This window comes from Mchenga conophoros, linkage group LG3 (genome assembly GCF_057382185.1).
Source record: "Mchenga conophoros isolate Kocher_MC1m ecotype Shallow Benthic linkage group LG3, M_conophoros_male_GT1.1, whole genome shotgun sequence".
Classification (NCBI taxonomy): domain Eukaryota; kingdom Metazoa; phylum Chordata; class Actinopteri; order Cichliformes; family Cichlidae; genus Mchenga; species Mchenga conophoros.
Window position 1 is genome coordinate 59,990,604 of NC_140528.1, and position 21,641 is coordinate 60,012,244.

A 21,641-nucleotide genomic window follows, 5' to 3' on the forward strand; every position below is an offset into this window, starting at 1 on the left:
ATGGCAGGAAGTGGTGCTCCGGCGATGCGCTGGGCAGTTTTCACGACCCTCTGCAACGCCTTCCGGTCCGAGGCAGAGCAGTTCCCGTACCAGACTGTTATACAGTTGGTCAGGATGCTCTCGATGGTACAGCGATAGAAGTTCACCAGGATGTCTGAGGACAGGTGGTTCTTCCTCAGAGTCCTCAAGAAGAAGAGGCGCTGGTGAGCCTTCTTGACCAGCTTGGAGCAGTTGGTCGTCCAGGTGAGATCCTCGGAGATGTGGACTCCCAGGAACTTGAAGCTGCTCACACGCTCCACAGCCGTCCCCTTAATGTGGATGGGTGGATGTGGGTCAGCATTCCTCCTGTAGTCCACGATGAGCTCCTTGGTCTTCTCGGTGTTAAGCAGCAGGTTGTTTGTGTCGCACCACTCAGCCAGACGATCCACCTCCTCCCTGTAGGCGGCCTCATCGTTGTCACTGATGAGGCCAATCACCGTGGTGTCATCTGCAAACTTAATGATGGTGTTGGAACCATCAGCAGGTCTGCAGTCTTGGACACGCGTTGAGACGCGAATGTGCACGCGTCAAATTAGGGGCGTTTTGTTCGCGTCCATCGCGTTCGGTGTGAACACACTGTTAGTGACCTGGTTACGACTTGGTAGACCCGCACTATCCGGTATTTGAGTCTGACGTTATTAGCCATGCCTGGGCCCAAACTCCGCTGCAAAAGTCAAATGATCGCTGCAGCATTGCTGACAGTTCTAAAACTGTCTCAAATTGTTAATTTGTAATAAACTGGTCAGTGTGGCTGCTCTGCCAGGTGTAACAATTAAGTTTGATTGTTAATTAAGTGTAACATCCAGGCATCCATGAAAACGGAATTTATGACATTTAACGGAGTTAGAAGTTAGCAGGGAGTTAGCTCGCTAGCTTCCATCTAAATATAATATACCATGTTCTGACTGAGAGATTTATTAAACAAATTAAAATGTACAGCTCTGCTATCACTTCCAACATAAATGAGGCAGGAAAGTAAAAAGAAGCGACGTTTGTTGGGTTACTGAAGTTGGGCAAGCTGGTATATAATGATGTGCTATGTGATCGCTAGCGCGACAAGCTATTGTGGCGAGCTCAGACAAGCAGGAGACGGAGGTATCGTTTGGTCTTGCTTCCCGTGAGCTAGCCAGGGAGCACAGCCGTTTATTAACATTTGCAGAAGAACACACTGCCGCTAGCTAACTGCTCAGCGTGACAAAAACAACAACAACACACAGGGCGCCCTCTGACCCCGGAAGGACACACCGTCGCAGCGAGAGGGCGTCACCCGTCACTATGGCAACATAAACAAACAGAACTGTACAAACAGAACCCCGAAAAGCCCTGACCCGCTACATAGCCCCCACCTAAGGGGTCAGTCGTCCCCGACGACCCCATTACCCCACACAAAGTCCTGCAAATGTCCAGGTGCCTTCTTTTGGCGCACCAAGTCACTCGGGTCAGAACATGGGGTGCCACCATCATCCCCTGCCCCGGCGTCTGCCGGAGCGGGCGGTCGGTACGGTGAGAGCCTGTCCTGGTGCAACACCACCATGCGCCCCGGGCCCGGCATGCGGATACGGTACACCACATCTGTTAGCCGCTCCACGAACTCCGCCAGCCCTTGCCAGTGACTGCAGAGTTTGGGGGACACTCCTCTCTTGCGAACCGGGCAGTACACCCAAACCTTGTTGCCAGGCATGAAAACTCCCCCTCGGCACTTTCTGTCGTACTCCGGCGCTGGCCTGGGCCTGGCGGGTGTAGTCATGAACCACCTGCAGCCGCTCCCTCAGCCTCCTGTCGTAGTCCATCTCTGGCCCACCATCAATCTCCGGCTCGGGGGGGGACCCGAACACCAGATCCACAGGCGTCCGGAGCTCCCGTCCAAACATCAGAGCGGCAGGTGTGCACTGGCTGGACTCCTGCACCGCAGTCCGATACGACCAAAGGACCAGGGGCAGATGTCGGTCCCAATCCCGCTGGTGGCGGCTGGTGAGAATGGCGAGCTGGGTGGCCAGCGTGCGGTTGAAGCGCTCAACCAAGCCATTGCTTTGTGGGTGGAGCGGTGTGGTTCTCGTCTTCTCCACCCCCAGTCGCCGGCAGATCTCCCCGAAGACCTTTGATTCGAAGTTACGCCCCTGGTCACTGTGGAGCTCAGCCGGGACCCCAAAACGGGTGAACATCTCCTCCACCAGCTTCTCAGCCGTCGTCGTTGCGCTCTGGTCCGGCACCGCGTAGGCCTCTGGCCACTTCGTGAAATAGTCCATAGCCACCTGACTCTGTGACGGGGAAAGGCCCTAGGACGTCCACTCCCACTCTTTCCATTGGGGCCCCGACCAGGTACTGCTGAAAGGGGGCAGTGGAGCGTTGAGTTGGGCCCTTCTGTGCTGTGCAGGTGTCACAGCAGTGCACATGAACTTCCACATCCCATCGACAGCCAGGCCAGTAGAACCGTCCCCTGAGGCGGCGGAGAGTTTTGGCGTTCCCATAGTGTCCTGCCCCCACCGAGCCGTGGACCAGCTCAAGCACCTGCGACCGCAGCGACCGAGGCACCAACAGCTGCAGGAGATCTCTGCCCTGACCGGGGGCCTGCCATCTCCGGTACAGGAGGCCGTCGTGGATCTCCAGATTGTTGTGCTGGGAGTAGTAGGCCATCACCTCGGGCTCCTGTCCCAACACCCCCGTCCAGGCGGGGCGTTGCGCCGCCTCCAGCCAGGGCCGCCCCTGAACCAACGTCGCATCGGCCTCCTGCTCCCGCTTCAGCTGCTGCGTTATCAATGGGAGCCACCCCCCTCCGCCGGCTGTGGCCTGAGCAGTAGCCACACCCAGCACCTCCTGGGCCCGCTCCTCCTGTCGCGGGCAGTAGCGGCACTCGACGGCTACGCAGAGCTGTCCGGAGAGGGCATCAGCGTTGCCATGCTGTCGACCTGCCCGATGCTGGATCTCGGTCGAAGGAGGTTTGTCAGGCTGAGAGGCTGAGGCGAGTGGAGATGACCCGGAGTCCCCGGCATCCGAAATCTGCTTAGCGGTAGCTGCCCGACGCCTGTCTCGTCTGGTCCCGGTGGTCCCCTCGCTACACCGCTTCCTCCTCGTTTCCCTTAGCCTGCGTAGTTCTGGTCTTCGGGGCTGGTGCTGGGCAGTCACGCGCCACGTGGACAGGCTCATCGCACCGGTAGCAGCGGTCGGTCGGTCGACGAGGACGGCCCCGGGGCACCAAGGGTTGCAGCTGGGACATCTCGGCGACCTCCCCCTCCCCGTCGCAGTCTGCGGCTCTGATTTGGGGGTAGTTTGGCGGGGGCACCTGCTGGTTAGGTCGCGAGGTGAGCACCGGCTCGGCTCTTTCAGCCTCAAGGAGCGCCTCACGGAGGGTCTGAGGCATGGCCAGGCGGACGTGTTGGCGTAGTCGCTCTGGGAAAAGTCCTCGCAGAAAAGCATGCAGGCTAAGCTCCTCACGGGCTGCTGCTGGAAACTCCGGGTAGCCACGACGAGCATACAGCAACACATCTGCTGCAAAGGTGCCCAGGCTCTCCCCCGGTCGACGGCTCCAGTTGGTTAGCTGCTCTCTGCTCTGATCAGTGGAGTGCCGCTGCCCGAATCGCCTCTCGAGTGCCACGGTGAGGGCCTGGAGCTCATGCTGCTCTGCCGGGGCTAGGTCAAGGAGTATCTGCAGTGCATCTCCCTCTAATGCTAGCGCTAGGTGTGTAGCAGTCTCCTCTTCGCTCCAGCCACTATGTCTGGCGGCCAGCCGCACTTGTGAGAGGTAGGGCTCTGGCGGGGTTAGCCCGTTGTATTTCGGTACCTTAACTGGCGTGGTAGGCATAACTGCTCGCGGTTGGGGGCTCGGCGCGTGGGTCGACAGAGGTAGCCCATGAAGCATTGCCCTAGCATCTGTCGTGACGGGCCGCCACCGCGGTGCGCTCGCGCCATCGGGACCCGTCGTGGGACTTACATGGCCGCTCACATCCTCTCTCTTCAATCGCCAGTTCCCCAAGCGGGGAATGTTCTCCTCGACAGCTTGCTCCAGCCTCTGAATGTCTCTCTCCATTACGGCGAGGGTGAGCTATCCCACTTCTGACACCAATGTGGCGAGCTCAGACAAGGAGGAGACGGAGGTATCGTTTGGTCTTGCTTCCCGTGAGCTAGCCAGGGAGCACAGCCATTTATTAACATTTGCAGAAGAACACACTGCCGCTAGCTAACTGCTCAGCGCGGCAACAACAACAACAACAACACACAGGGCGCCCTCTGACCCCGGAAGGACACACCATCGCAGCGAGAGGGCGTCACCCGTCACTATGGCAACATAAACAAACATGACTGTACAAACAGAACCCCGAACAGCCCTGACCCGCTACCCTATGTTAGCATAACATAAACAGCAAAGCTTGAGGATGAACACTAACGAACGGAGGAATTTTTCCACTCGATAAAAGTTAATGTGAGGGTCCCCACGTTATGGGCAAATGCAATCGCATGGCAGGATGCTGTAAACGGACGAAACGTCAGTCAGGAGAACCACCGAGATAATCCATCCACAATACAAGGTTAGTCATTAACATACTGCTGCATGGGCTGGGCTGTAGTTACATCGTAAGGGTTTAAAAACTGAGCTTTAAAATGATTAGCAGTAATAAAAACTGTGAGAAGCCGACAGTGATCACTGACTGTTTTTAGGGGCTTGTTGAGATTAAATCGAACAAGATACAAAGCATTAAAATATGTTGAAAACACAACACTCTTATTAAATGAGAATACTTAGGGCCCAGAAACAGGATTCATCACGTTATCACTTAAAGACTGGATACTGGTCATGGAGGCTAACAAGGGCTGCCCAAAGAACATCTGGATTAAGACATACGGCTTCAAAAAGTTTTGGTGCTTTACAGCAAACCTTCTCAGTCGCCATTGCCATTGGCAAGCAGTAGCCGCATAGACACCAGTAATTTTCCTTCACTCTCTCGTCCTCGTGTGACGGATTGTTTTCATCTTCATCTAAACTAAGTGCAGTTGACTATTTTCATTCTCTCTCTCGGGTTGCTCTGGTTCAAACTGGAAAGGTTACCCAGAGTGCATTGAGAAGTAAATAACAATCGTGGCCTACTGGTAAATCGGTTTTATGTCAAATGTGCTTAAAAGGAAAACATTTCGAGTATTTTAATACCACATATGTGTTATTGAAAGCACAGTACATATTTTAGCGCAAGAATGTCTTAATAGCTGGGCTTCCCTTTAAAGATGGGAACCACCAACCCGGTCTGCCAATCAAGGGGTACTGCCCCTGATTTCCACGCAACACTGTAGAGGAGTGTCAACCAAGACAGCCCTACAACATCCAGAGCATTAAGGAACTTGGGGCGGAACTCATCCACCCCAGGGGCTCTGCAACCAAGAAGTTGCTTAACTACTTCAGTGACCTCGCCCCCAAAGATTGGTGGGTCATCCCCTTCATCCCCAGACTCTGCTTCCTCCACGGAAGATGTGTCAGTGGGATTAAGGAGGTCCTTGAAGTATTCCTTCCAGCGCCCGAAAATTTTCTCAGTCAAAGTAAGCAGCACTCCACCTGCAAAATACACAGTGCAGGTAGAGCACCACTTTCCCCTCCTGAGTTGCCTGACTATTTGCCAGAATCTCTTTGAGGCAGTATGAAAGTCTTTTTCCATGGCCTCTCCAAACTCCTCCCACACATGAGTGTGGAACAGGCCAGACTCGTTCCTGGTGGGTGCTCCGCCAGTGCCCCGCCAGTGCCCACTCCGGGTCAGGGACGAGTTCCTGTCCCAAGTGGAGGAGTCTCTGGGTCTTGTTCACAAGTGACAGGAGAAGGGGGTGGGAGATCGACAGACAGATTGGTGCTATGGCCGCCGTAATGCGGACACTGTACCAGTCTGTTGTGGTGAAGACAGGGCTGAGTGTAAAGATGAAACTCTCAATTTACCAGTCGATCTACATCCCTACCCTCACCTATGGTCACAAGCTGTGAGTAGTGACCAAAAGAACAAGATCGCGGATGCAAGCAGTGGAAATGGGTTTCCTCCAAAGGGTGGCTTGCATCTCCCTTAGAGATAGGGTAAGAAGTTTGACCTTTCAGGAGGGGCCCAGAGTAGAGCTGCTGCTCCTTCACATTGAAAGGAGCCAGTTGAGGTGGTTCGGGCACTTGACAAGGATGCCTCCTAGGCGCCTCCTGGATGAGGTGTTCCGGGCATGTCCCACAGGGAGGAGGCCCCGGGGCAGACCCAGGACACGCTGGAGAGATTTAATCTCTCGGCTTGCCTGGGAACGCCTGGGTGTTCCCCCGGACAAGCTGGAGGAGGTGGTTGGGGAGAGGGAGATCTGGGCTTCTCTGCTTGGGCTGCTGTCCCCACAACCCGGCCCCCGGACAAGCAGAAGAAAATGGATGGCTGGCTGGCTGGCTGGCTGGCTGGCTGGATGGATGAAAAAAACTAAACAAAACACTGACTAAGCTACTGCAGTGCATGCTTGTTTACCTGTTATATTGGACCCTGCTGAAAGCAGTGCAGTTCTGGTGGTGGTCATCAAATGCATTGTGAAAATTCCTGCAAACCAAAGAAGAATGACTAGCACTCATCTACTGAATATTGCCATATTCAGTTGATGATATATCCAAACTGAATGTATAAATATTAGAGATGGCACGATACCACTTTTTTATGTCCGATACCGATACCGATATCATAAATTTGGATATCTGCCGATACCGATATGAATCCGATATAGTGTTTTTTAATCAACAAAACTGTTTTTTAAATATCTTGCTGCATTTTGTATAAGTTCATACTCAAGTTTAAAACAACAACTACACTAAAGCTATTCTGTTATACCTGTATGCAAAAAAAAAATTTCATAGTTCAGCAATACTGATCAATCTTATAAACTTAAACCTACACCATCCTCCCTATTCTGGTATTTTAAAGAGTACTTAGCATAAATATTAAGCAAACTAACTAATAGGGTTCCAACTCCCAGCAACAACAAAAATAAATAAATAAAAAATAGGGAACCACCCCTCACGCTCCACCTCATGATGCTTAATCGACGTAATCAACCTTAATTTGATGCAGTGTGAAAAAAAATGCACAGAAATAAATTATTTTTCAAGAAATATTAAATAGATTCAACATCTTTCTTCAACAAAATTGCAGACTGCACAGATGGTACCTTCCCAAAGGAAAAAGTACTATAGCTTACTAGGGTATATATATATATATATATATTAGACTTAATAGTTACTATATACAGTAATGGACTTCTATTCATTTTGCATCAAATTAAAACTTTGGGTGTCAGATAATTATTTATTAAAAGCTCGACATTTTAAATGAGAATAAGAAAGAAAAGTATGTCTTTGTGCCCCCTTTTCCCTGTTAATGCCCTATTGGCCCCCCTGGCTAAACTTTGCCAGATCCGCCCCTGCTCAGTTACCAGCGTCAGCTACGTAGAAAAAGATCCTGGTGTAGAAAGTAATATTAAATAAATTCTAACAACAGATTATCAAGCTTAAACGTGCTGCTGTTGTTCAGCCGCTGGTTTCCTCTTTCTGGTGCAAAGTGGACCAAAAGCAAACTAGAGACACGGACTCGCGACAGAAAAGCCGATCAGCTGATCATTAAGCAGTTTCATGATTGAAGTAGCAGCAAGAAGAGGCAGTCGCTCCATATATCGCTTGTTAAGCTTAACGCAGGAATGCTTTACAAACATTCAGAGATGGACTTACACACTTGCTTTACTTCTCTCGGGATAACTTTGTCGGAGATGAAATGCCGGGTTGCTAGCGAAGCTCCACATGCTATCCAGACCACCGACAGGTCCCGCATGCCACAGCCGCTCTATCACGTGATGCATACTGCTCCGACGTGCTAACGTTCTGAGGTGAGTTACGGCGTGTTGCAAGTTTTGTGAGGTGCTTTCGTGATATTTAATGGATCGGATTACATTTTTTAATTTTCTCCGATATCCGATCCAGTAATTTAGGTCAGTATCGGACCGATACCGATACGTAATATCGGATCGTCCATCTCTAATAAATATATAATCTTTTTTGTTATTTTCTATGAAGTTACAGAAAGAGTAAAAAGAGTAACAATTGTTTTACACATGTATGATAATTAATTAATTTAAAACTGAACACATATCTTGACATATAGTCTTTGAATCACCTAACTAAATTCCTAAGTAATTCATTATTCAATGATGCAGTAGGTAGTAAACATGAATAATAAAAAGAATTGTTCATATCTAATGTATTGTAAAATGGAAAGTTACAAAAATCCTAACTTTGACATAATAATTTACCATCCATTTTTTTTCTTCTTCTTTCTTCCCCATTTGTACAGGATGGCTAAATCTTTCTATAACGATTACACACAATAACTCTCCTTTGATGTCGATGACACCAATTAACTGAGCAAGCTTAACATTTCCTATAAATTGTTTTATACTGTTTTTTTATTTAGGCTTGCAAAAACCTTTGTGTTAGATTTGCTATAAATGCAGAGAATCATATCACATTTGGTCTCTTGACATGTCTTTTGAATGGGGGGTGTTTAGAGTTCTCTAAATACCGTTTTCAAATCTTGGCTCGTGTGATTTGGCATTTATCAATAGTTGGTCCACGACCCTGTCAGGGACACTTCCAATAGGGCTTAAAATCTGAGACACTCCACCAATTCTTCTCAGAATGGAAGAAGCTTCTCAGATGATAGATGAAACATCGTCAAGAAACTTAACCCTCCTGCCATCCTTTAAAAAACTCACACCCATCACCCTAGGGACCATTCTCAGCCACGCCATAAAAAGACCATATATCCATATTTTATTCCACTTTAAATTAGCCAACCTTGTAAAACTACTTCTCCCTGAAATATTCATGTAAAGTTTTAATTATATTTTCGTTGTTTTAACCCTTCAAATCCCAGTGTTATTACATGAGCGCCCTGTGTTATAAGCCCCAAAAACCAAAAAACGAAACTAAATATTTCCACAAAAAACCAGTTGAAGTAATATGTGATTGTCATTATAAGTAGGCCTTTAGATGGACCAAAGATTGGCACCAACATACATTTTGACCTGCCATTATTTTTTTTGCATTTTTTTGCAATTTAAAAATTAAAACTTCAAGGCCCTGAGTCTTCATTGACATCCAAGAAAAGAAGAAAAAATAAAATCATATGATGATAATTTGGGGTTGAAAAATAGCGTTTATAATGGAAGTCAATGGGCAGAAAATGGTCCCCAGGGTGATGGGTGTGGGGATTTCTGCTGCTCAGCCATTTTAGGCTGATTTAAGGAATTCACACTGGAATATTAACATTGACAGGTAAAAACTATCCTGTGGCAAGTTTGGTTATATTCCACTGAACACAGTGGAAATGGCAGCCATTTAACACATAGCAGTGGCACAAGAAGGTCCCAAGAAGGCAGGAGGGTTAAAGAAGTCCAGACGCTTTCCAAACTCCTTAGATTGCACTGTACTCTGTCATAACACAGTTAAACTCTATTATTCTTGTGGAGTTTCAATGACACTTTGGGAATTGTATGTAAAATGCTGCAAATGAGTCACTGGATGAAAAATCTAGAAATATGGTATCTAACCAGATTCTTACTCTGGATGGCATTACCTTACTCCAGTAACACTGTGAGGAACCATGGAGTCATTTTTGACCAGAATATGTCCTTCAATGCACATATTAAACAAATATGTAAGACTGCTTTCTGGGGTCGCCGGACGCGCTGGCACGTCAAAATCACATGACCAATTTAAGACGACACAGCTACAAGATGCAGCGATTCAGAGTATCCATTTCAACTTGGGTCGAAAGTGCGGACTTCAAACTACATACCAGTTTTTGAATTGTGTCGATGGGCCATGTACAGTGGGGCAAAAAAGTATTTAGTCAGCCACCGATTGTGCAAGTTCCCCCACCTAAAATGATGACAGAGGTCAGTAATTTGCACCAGAGGTACACTTCAACTGTGAGAGACAGAATGTGAAAAAAAAATCCATGAATCCACATGGTAGGATTTATAAAGAATTTATTCGTAAATCAGGGTGGAAAATAAGTATTTGGTCAATAACAAAAATACAACTCAATACTTTGTAACATAACCTTTGTTGGCAATAACAGAGGTCAAACGTTTACTATAGGTCTTTACCAGGTTTGCACACACAGTAGCTGGTATTTTGGCCCATTCCTCCATGCAGATCTTCTCGAGAGCAGTGATGTTTTGGGGCTGTCGCCGAGCAACACGGACTTTCAACTCCCGCCACAGATTTTCTATGGGGTTGAGGTCTGGAGACTGGCTAGGCCACTCCAGGACTTTCAAATGCTTCTTACGGAGCCACTCCTTTGTTGCCCGGGCGGTGTGTTTTGGATCATTGTCATGTTGGAAGACCCAGCCTCGTTTCATCTTCAAAGTTCTCACTGATGGAAGGAGGTTTTGGCTCAAAATCTCACGATACATGGCCCCATTCATTCTGTCCTTAACACGGATCAGTCGTCCTGTCCCCTTGGCAGAAAAACAGCCCCATAGCATGATGTTTCCACCCCCATGCTTCACAGTAGGTATGGTGTTCTTGGGATGCAACTCAGTATTCTTCTTCCTCCAAACACGACGAGTTGAGTTTATACCAAAAAGTTCTACTTTGGTTTCATCTGACCACATGACATTCTCCCAGTCCTCTGCTGTATCATCCGTGTGCTCTCTGGCAAACTTCAGACGGGCCTGGACATGCACTGGCTTCAGCAGCGGAACACGTCTGGCACTGCGGGATTTGATTCCCTGCCGTTGTAGTGTGTTACTGATGGTGACCTTTGTTACTTTGGTCCCAGCTCTCTGCAGGTCATTCACCAGGTCCCCCCGTGTGGTTCTGGGATCTTTGCTCACCGTTCTCATGATCATTTTGACCCCACGGGATGAGATCTTGCGTGGAGCCCCAGATCGAGGGAGATTATCAGTGGTCTTGTATGTCTTCCATTTTCTGATGATTGCTCCCACAGTTGATTTTTTCACACCAAGCTGCTTGCCTATTGTAGATTCACTCTTCCCAGTCTGGTGCAGGTCTACAATACTTTTCCTGGTGTCCTTCGAAAGCTCTTTGGTCTTGGCCATGGCGGAGTTTGGAGTCTGACTGTTTGAGGCTGTGGACAGGTGTCTTTTATACAGATGATGAGTTCAAACAGGTGCCATTCATACAGGTAACGAGTGGGGGACAGAAAAGCTTCTTACAGAAGACGTTACAGGTCTGTGAGAGCCAGAGATTTTCCCGGTTTGAGGTGACCAAATACTTATTTTCCACCCTAATTTACGAATAAACTCTTTACAAATCCTACCATGTGGATTCATGGATTTTTTTTTCACATTCTGTCTCTCACAGTTGAAGTGTACCTCTGGTGCAAATTACTGACCTCTGTCATCATTTTAGGTGGGGGAACTTGCACAATCGGTGGCTGACTAAATACTTTTTTGCCCCACTATAAAACCAGAGTTATGATAAAAACTACACGTGATGTTTTTTTCTGAACAAAACAGTGGTGTTTACAGCGGGAAGAATGGTAAAAACGGTGTTTTCTACAGACAGCACTAGCAAACACTCTTCCTTTGCGAGTGAAAAAAGAAAAAGAAAAAGCACCCCTTCCCTATAGAGATTGACAGACCACATGACTTTCGCGCGTTGCATGCCAGGAACTCGTGGCAAAAGAATCCAAGTACCTGCATCAAATGCAAGCATTTGCAGCACCTCAAAACGTTCATTCTCCGGTTCCAATACCTTCTTGCTTTTTCTTTGCCCCCAAAAAGGTATGTACAAAACGAAGGAGAACAATGCCGGTCCGTACAAAGACAGACTTGATGAAGAGTCAAAGAAAAGATACGAGTAAAAAAATCAAAGGAGTGAAAGGGTTAGACCCTTACAACAGCCCGTTCTCACTCCCGAGGCGTAACATGTCGACGTTTTGTCACGTCCCGCGGCGTTCCTGAGGAACGCGAAAGGAGACCTTCGGCGTTCTTATGGTACGCGGCGGGTTATGGCTGGAATCCAGTGCAATGACGCTCCCGCGGTAATAGACGTTCCAGCCCTGTATTCCAGCCCTAAACCTAACCTTATCCCTAGCCCTAACCATAACCTTATTCCTGATCGTAACCAGGACTATAATGATGTTAAATAGCGTGTTTCTAAGCAATTTGAAGAAAAGGAGCGAACATGTGTAGATGGAGTCCAGACGGTTCTCATATTTCCTCTTTTTTCCGAGGTCGTCATTTAGGAACGTGCTGGGTAGCCGAAAACGTAATATGTTGACGATTTGTCACCTAGCGTAAAATGTTATGCTTTGGGAGTGAGAACGTGTTGCTTACAAGCACACAGAGTGGACAAAAGACGTTAGCGTGCTGCCCAACTTTCACCATGCTCATATTTATAATTATACGGTTCTTGGAATGAGTACATACACTCATGAAGTTTAGTAACTTCAGGTCACTGCAACAAGCCCAGGTACAGTTTACCGACGGATGGGTACAGGACCTTGAAATGCACCGTGTAGAACGAAAGACCATCGTACGTATCATAAGTTTACCAGTCTCACAAATCGTCTTCATAAATACACATTTGTTAACCGTTTATTAATAGGACCTTTGAGCTCAACAGTAATTAATTAGTAGTGGAAATAATTTCTGGTTCGCATTACAGAAATGTAGCAGTGAAAATAATATTGTATGTTGTAATCGCACTGGGCAATTAGTGATACAAAAAACCTGTTTTATCCTGTGAATGAACGTATATGTTTTTGTCAATGTACCATGGTAATAACAGAAGCGAAACGCAATATTGTGTCAGGACAATTCACTATTTATGCACAATAAATAAAGGAGCATAGCGCGACAATTTCTGTTCAGCGCCAGACTTGCTTGTAACCTATATCACCAATTATGTTAAGAAAAATGACGTATTAACTACTAAAAAACTCTGACCTTTGTGGGAATGCTTGGAGCAGACTAACATGTGAGCTGGAGTGTTCTGGGACGTTATATTTGGTCTGTGAATGGCTGCAATCCAGGCCATCCGTCGGCTCTTTGTTACTTCGGAAACATGACTTGAACAATTTCTCTTCAACGACATAATCCGATAACAACCAATCTCTTTCCGAAACTACCGGCTGCTGTTAATAGCACGAGTAATTAAATTAAAAATGCTGGTGAGGATATTTTTAAAAGAGCACGAGAGGCCTTCCAAGCAAAAGATGTGGAGAAGAAAGCTGAGAATGAAGCGCTCTCAGAGACAATGGACATGGCTGAGGCTGAAAGCAGGTCGGATACCTTCAACAATAGAGGTCTCTTTGGCTGCATTCAAGTGGCAAAGTTAGCTTTCGAGAAACTCAACGGCCGCTGAACCATGGACTTTTCATGTCAAAGGGAAGAGGTACTAGATTTGAAGAACCTAAAAAAATGTGTCTCATTTAGAGAAAATTGAAGAATTGCTGAAGACTGCATATGACAAAAACAAAAAAAGACATCATACTAGCAGAGAGCTACATCCTCCCCAACATCCTCTTAAGCAACAAGATGCCAGATTCTCAAAAACTTAGCCCAGTGAAGGAACTCAAAAACATCATTGATATATTCTTGGAAAGAGGAGAAGGAAGTATTAGACCTGAGCTTTATCTTTTGGTGCTGTTGTTGTTTTGGCCTGAAAATCAGCTTCAGCTGCTGCAAGAAGAGGACGATGAAGGAGTCGGACAAAAGGCCACAGAGGACAGTAAGTCAACAGACTCAACCTGGGAGGCCAAGAACACTGTTGAGGAACAAGACCGAGAACCTGAGGAACCTGCACAGCTTCCTGCTGACCTCAACCCTCAACGGTTTGTCACATTTATGGAGAAAGCGTTTGAGAAAGCCAACTATGCCAAGTACTTGCGAGGACGTTACCTGTTGCCATTGTTTTTTCTGGGAAAAGGCTCCGGACTGAGCAAATGGATCCACAAATCCACGCTGGATGCAATAGTGGAGGAGAACGTGGACAATGAGCTAAATGATCAACAAAATGAGAAGGAGGAGATGATCAATGGGGAAGTTTGGGACATTGTAGAATTCAGAGATATCCTTCTCATGGTCCAGATCGAGCCGCATTCTTCTGAAGAGTCACAGGAGCTTGAAGAACAGGAAGTGTGTGTTTGTGTAGGAGACCAGAAAATAAAGGCTCGAACAGAAGCGCAATCAGCTGAACCAAGGACTTTTTTCTATCTAGGCTTCACCATTCAGGGTCCTGTTGTCTTTAAAGTGGGAGTCCTTAACTCTGACAGTGACAGTCAATGAACTGTTTACTTTAGTGAGAAAAATAGTTAAGGCAAATGGACTGATTCTTATATAGCGTTTTTCTACCCTCCCAGAGTACTCAAAGCACTGTATACAACATGCCTCATTCACATACAGTGGGGCAAAAAAGTATTTAGTCAGCCACCGATTGTGCAAGTTCCCCCACCTAAAATGATGACAGAGGTCAGTAATTTGCACCAGAGGTACACTTCAACTGTGAGAGACAGAATGTGAAAAAAAATCCATGAATCCACATGGTAGGATTTGTAAAGAGTTTATTCGTAAATTAGGGTGGAAAATAAGTATTTGGTCACCTCAAACAGGGAAAATCTCTGGCTCTCACAGACCTGTAACGTCTTCTGTAAGAAGCTTTTCTGTCCCCCACTCGTTACCTGTATGAATGGCACCTGTTTGAACTCATCATCTGTATAAAAGACACCTGTCCACAGCCTCAAACAGTCAGACTCCAAACTCCGCCATGGCCAAGACCAAAGAGCTTTCGAAGGACACCAGGAAAAGTATTGTAGACCAGCACCAGACTGGGAAGAGTGAATCTACAATAGGCAAGCAGCTTGGTGTGAAAAAATCAACTGTGGGAGCAATCATCAGAAAATGGAAGACATACAAGACCACTGATAATCTCCCTCGATCTGGGGCTCCACGCAAGATCTCATCCCGTGGGGTCAAAATGATCATGAGAACGGTGAGCAAAGATCCCAGAACCACACGGGGGGACCTGGTGAATGACCTGCAGAGAGCTGGGACCAAAGTAACAAAGGTCACCATCAGTAACACACTACAACGGCAGGGAATCAAATCCCGCAGTGCCAGACGTGTTCCGCTGCTGAAGCCAGTGCATGTCCAGGCCCGTCTGAAGTTTGCCAGAGAGCACACGGATGATACAGCAGAGGACTGGGAGAATGTCATGTGGTCAGATGAAACCAAAGTAGAACTTTTTGGTATAAACTCAACTCGTCGTGTTTGGAGGAAGAAGAATACTGAGTTGCATCCCAAGAACACCATACCTACTGTGAAGCATGGGGGTGGAAACATCATGCTATGGGGCTGTTTTTCTGCCAAGGGGACAGGACGACTGATCCGTGTTAAGGACAGAATGAATGGGGCCATGTATCGTGAGATTTTGAGCCAAAACCTCCTTCCATCAGTGAGAACTTTGAAGATGAAACGAGGCTGGGTCTTCCAACATGACAATGATCCAAAACACACCGCCCAGGCAACAAAGGAGTGGCTCCGTAAGAAGCATTTGAAAGTCCTGGAGTGGCCTAGCCAGTCTCCAGACCTCAACCCCATAGAAAATCTGTGGCGGGAGTTGAAAGTCCGTGTTGCTCGGCGACAGCCCCAAAACATCACTGCTCTCGAGAAGATCTGCATGGAGGACTGGGCCAAAATACCAGCTACTGTGTGTGCAAACCTGGTAAAGACCTATAGTAAACGTTTGACCTCTGTTATTGCCAACAAAGGTTATGTTACAAAGTATTGAGTTGTATTTTTGTTATTGACCAAATACTTATTTTCCACCCTGATTTACGAATAAATTCTTTATAAATCCTACCATGTGAATTCATGGATTTTTTTTTCACATTCTGTCTCTCACAGTTGAAGTGTACCTCTGGTGCAAATTACTGACCTCTGTCATCATTTTAAGTGGGGGAACTTGCACAATCGGTGGCTGACTAAATACTTTTTTGCCCCACTGTAAGCACTTCTAACATAAAGTGCTATCTAAACAACATTCACACTCTGAACACATCAGAGGGCAACTTGGGGTTAGTATCTTGCCTGAGGACATTTGGCATGCAGACTGGGGAAGCCATGTATTAAAAACTAATAATAATAATAACAGGGGCACTTTGTCAGGTAGTAGATAAGTATAAGAATGCAAACACTTCCATTCATGTTTTCATCCTTGTAAAAGAGCAAAGCATTTATTTATTTGTTTTGGTAATTAAAGTCTTTATTTTTTTAACATTTAACCAAATGAAATCAAAAACAAAACAAAACAATGAACAACAACAACAACAACAACAACAAAAGACAGCTTCCAGTCCAATGGTTATTTCACCTTTGAATTTTGGGTCTATTTTCAATAGTTACTAACTATCGGTACACACACAAAAAAGGGGCAATAAAATCAAATTCTTAAGTTATTCCGTTACTGAGTGCCTAAACAAACATACAAAACAGCAAGCATGAAGTTTAACAAAAGATAATTGCCCTGACAAAATAAAATCCAACCATATCAGCCAAAAATACGTCCCCATGATTTGTCAAAACCCTCCCTATCATCATTAATCCTAGCCAAGAATCTTTCATACGACACCATTTTCAGCATATTCAGCCACAATACTGCCACATGAATAAATAATAAGCTTTTATATGCAGCTATATTTTATTGATATTGCAGAAGTTTTAAGTAACTGGCACCTGGGAAAATGAGGACGTAAAAGTGTAAAAGAAAAAAATACAGTGCACACCAAATCAGTCCTTTCACATACATAACAGCACTTCATGAATCTGACTTCTGTGACCATCTGCTACTGCAGAATTGTCTGTATTTAAAATAAAAAAGTAAACATTTATCAAGGATGACATTTAGGAATATTAAGATGTGAACAAAGAGGTTTCATTTGCAGTAAAACAAAAGTCAAAGAGTAACAGGTTGGGCTGGGTTGTCACAACAGTGTAAGCTGTTCATTGTCTTTACCTTGTTAGGGATGGACTATTGCATCATTGTTCTTGGCACACCAGCGCACTGTAAAATTTGTCACACCCTGCTCTTCTAGCTGTGAATGAAACTGTGAGCAGAAACGAAACTGAAAAGGTTCATCTCACTTTTTATTTGTGTTATTATGTGTGTCTCACCTGCTGCAGCAGAGAGACACTCACTGATGGAAATTCACGTTCCTGTCAGAGCTTATTTTTATTTTCACCACAAATCTCTTGGTTTTACGTTCTAAATCCCCAAACAAAAGTAAATATTTAAAATGTATGTTTAATACATGCATGCAAATTTGAATGCTATTTGTCTTAACCTAGTGCGGACCATTGACACAGATAGAATGGAAGATTTCTCGGGACCTTATACAATAACTACCCACATTTTTTGATTAATGTTAGTCTGTAAGTAAGATGGTTGAAAACCTAGAATCACTTTATAAAAAAGAATATACCAATGTTTGAGTCTGCTATGACAGAACAGATACAACCTGCACAGACAATGTGGCAAAAGCTTTGTCATTTGTAATGAATCCCACTGCTCCATGACAGACAGTACAGACAATGAAGTGGAAACAATAAGTTTCTTTCTTGCCTCAAAGGACAAGCAGAACTTTATTCTAAAGTAAAAAATTTCTTTTAATTTCAACTTTTTTACCAGTTGCTGAATGTAAGGTGTAAGAGGAAGTCATCAGTTGTAATTCCATTGAGACTCTAACTGAATCTCAGAGCCCTGAGAAGTGTAATTTTTCCTGAATCCTGATTGAAAATCTTTTATAATCTTATTTACAGTCAGGAAATCTTTCAGCTAGAAACCAACCAATAATTGTTTAAGACTGATCAAACTGCTTCAAGGATCTAAATGTTGCTTTCACTTGGTTACAATTAAACACGTGGCCATCAAATTATGAGTGAATGCAGCTGAGGAGTGCTCATAAGAAATATATAGAGTTTCAAACAAGACATGTGTACCAGACATTATAACAAGTTAATAACAGCAACCAAGCATGTCAGCTTTGTCATATAAATGGTCAGAATCTTAAACCAGGCAGAGATTTTAATTTTGATACATATAAAGATATTGTCTTCCAAAACTGAAATGAGTTCTGAGATTGTTTGAAGTCTGCATAAAAAAAAAAATCAAATCAGGCTTTTCTAATAGTAACTGTGTATGTATTGCATAGCTAACTGAAGAGCAGCCAATCAGTATGGAGGTTAGTTTTCCTGGGTTTGGCCTATTCCTTATTTTCTCTCATTAAGTAGCTTTATCTTGACCTTTAATCCTAGTTTATTTTCATAGGTGCATGCTTTTTGTTGAATCCATTGAAGGCGTCATAAAAGAATTTTCTAGTAATTTCCATATCTGATCATTCTTTCCCAATCAAAGTAGTAAAAGTCATGAAAATTCAAAAGATATTTTAAGTGTTGTTTCTAAATGGTCCGTGGTTTGGTTCTGAGAAATCTGGTATTTCTGACTGTTGTAACACTGCAACTAATCTAATATGATAATCTTGAAGCAGCTGTGTATTTATGTGTAACATTTGTGATAATTGCATCACTTGACGATGATTTCTCTTGATATATTAAATGCAGTCTGTTGGGACTGCCAATAATCTAAAGGAGATTTAAAAACTTACAGTAAGTTTTGAATTAATTCGATACTGGATGCAGCACATTTCACTTCAAGTCCCTCGTAAGAAATATTTTGTTAAAATTCATATTAGATTCAACCTTCGTTAAAGACATTAATGCCTCATTGACAGCTGAGGGTATGGTTGCTATTAGTGTGGTATAGTGTTTGTGGGGTGTTGCTTACTTCAACTGAGAATAATTAATTGTGTCCCATAAATCATTTATGTTGGGTGTTGGAATCCACCAGGGCTGGCCTTTTGAACTGGTCACCTGTTCAAAACTTGCCAAATAATTCTGCGTGGACAACATTTCCAGGCAGAAGTATCTCAGTCTTGTCTTGTTCAACAGTGAGGATATTTTATGGGTAGATTTACATCCCTATCCTCTCCTACACTCACAAGATCTGAGAGGGACTGAAAAAATGAGACTGAGGATTCAAGCTGAGGAAATGACCTTTTTCTAAAGAGCGACCGGGCTCAGCCTTCCAGGCAATTTATGTTTCAAACCCGAAAACCTCTCTGCAACCATGTGTAACCTCACATACACACCTTTTTGTCTTCCTAGATTGCTGCCACAGTGACAGAAAAGGTACTGATGAGATTTCCTAAAATACAGTATACCAAGGCCTCATAGAAAAAGTAAATAGAACAAAAATTGCATTTAAGCACAGAAGAGCAAAACATGTGTATCAGATTGTGAATAATTACTCACTGGTGTTGCAGGCAAAATAACGTATCTGATCACAAGGATGATCATCGCACTGCATCTGGTAGAAATCTGCAGATGTAGAACAGTACTGATTGCCGCCAGCATTATCAGGAGCATCTCTAAACCAGTTCCTGAAAGAGCCTGAGCTTCCATCAGACCACTTCCAGCTGTCTCTAAATAACCCGATCCAGACGCTGTAGCTGCCTGCATTCTTTGTAACCTGTATATGCTTTAAGTTTTCACACTAACCAGGTTGGTGTTATATTGTCTGCAGTAACTTTGAGCAACTCGCCATGATGTAGGTGTTGCATATACAGTGTACTGCTCTCTTCCATCGCTGTCATCTGAGAAAAAAATATTGATTAATATGAGTAAAATCACTTTATCTCTGACATTTAGATAATTACTTGAAGTTTTACTTGTGAGTTACATTCAAAGCACATAAAAGGCCTCTGCTTGCTGCAAGTGTCGGCGTTCCAATACCCGTTTGTTCCCATCCATACACAGTCACCAGCACCTTTGTTTGTACTGATATTGAAAACAGTAACTGCCCCAATGCCCTCAGACCACACCCACTGCTCAGTCTCTGATTTCACCAAGCCAATCCAGATGACTCCTGTATCAGAATGGCCAGTGCTCTCTAACAGCCGCCTGTGGTCCTCCATGCTGTCTATGGTAGACAGGTCAAATTCATGCGCTTTGCAGAAGGCGTGGGCGTCACTCCAGTTCATAGGTGTTTCATAAAACTGGTACAGACGATGCTCTGTGGACCACATTTGAAATTCATGTAATTCATTTGTAATAAGAGTGTAGCACCCTCAAGAATCAATGTAGGCACAATGTAGAGTTATAAAAGAGGGTATATTCTGGTCTCGACAACCTGTGAGAACTGCTCAGGGACAAAAGCAATAAAACAAACATCACATCAAAATGCACTCTTGTACTTGGTACCAATTAATCAAAAGTCATTAATCACAGAAAATAAAACATTTAATGTACCTCAAGAGCTGACATGCAGGATGGGTTAAGTAGGCCTTCATGGCCTTATTATCCATCTTCTTTCTTACTTATTTATCTAACTTTGAACATTACTTTCTCCCTGTGTGGAGCTAACCGCGAATTGCAGCATGCAGACAACATGTATATTAGCAAAACAAGTGGCTGGGTGGAAACCCAAACTGCAACCAACTGTATCCTGCACAGTTCACCACCAGAGGGTGCAAAAGAGCAAAATCCGGACATACAGTTCGTCAAATTCAAAAGACCTACAAAGAGGCACACATTATTATTATTATTATGTACTTATTTTAGACATTAAGGTCTAATGTTGTCCTGTTTTTGGTCATGTCACGAATTTAACTTGTGAAGCCTGTGGTTCTTTTGTGACCTCCTGGATGAGTGGTGATTGTGCTCTTGTGAATAATTTTGGTAGGCCAGTCACTGCTGAGAAACTTCACCACTGTTCCAAGTTTTCTCCATTTGTGTACAATGGCTGTCACAATGGTTCACTGGAGTCCCAGTGCATTCAAAGTGGCTTTGAAACCCTCTCCAGACTGACAGATGTCTGTGACTTTATTTCTCAGGTGTTTCTTTAGATCATGCCATGTGTTGCTTTTTGAGATCTTTTAGCCTGCCTCACTTTACACACGGGTGCTATTTAAGTCATTTCTTGATTCAACAGGCATGGCAGTAACCAGGCCTAAGTGTCTTTAGTGACACTGAACTCAGGTTTCAAGTCACAGTTAATTTATAATTTTTACCAGAGGGACAAATGCTTTTTTACACAGGACCACATACATATGGATAGCTTTTCTCTCTTGATCATTAAAAGCATCCATTTAAAAACTGGATTTTGCATTTACTCAGGTTATCTTACCACTTATATTAAAAATTTGCTTGATGATCTAAAACTTTTGATCAAGTTTGAAAAACATAAAAAAATAGGATATCAGGAAAGAGACACACAGTTTTTCACACCACTTTAAACTGCAGGCAGCTGCTGTAGTGATTACAACAGTTACAAACAAGTTTTTGTCATTGCACAGCTTTCGCTTACTAACAGACTAAAACTTTCCCCCCTGATTACCGGATGTTGCCATGTTTTATCTGAATCGGGCAACAATGTGGCCAATGTGATGTCTACCAAAAGCTCTTTTTCTCCAGACATCATTGATTATTATTTTGACCTGCTTGATTTCATTAACATTAAAAGTGCTATATCATATCCA

General features: G+C 44.4%; 1 pseudogene; it reads left to right on the top strand.

Annotated features, from left to right (window-relative positions):
• Positions 1-5,881: 5,881 nt before the first annotated feature.
• Positions 5,882-14,337, top strand: LOC146579803 (sterile alpha motif domain-containing protein 9-like; annotated as a pseudogene).
• Positions 14,338-21,641: the final 7,304 nt, after the last annotated feature.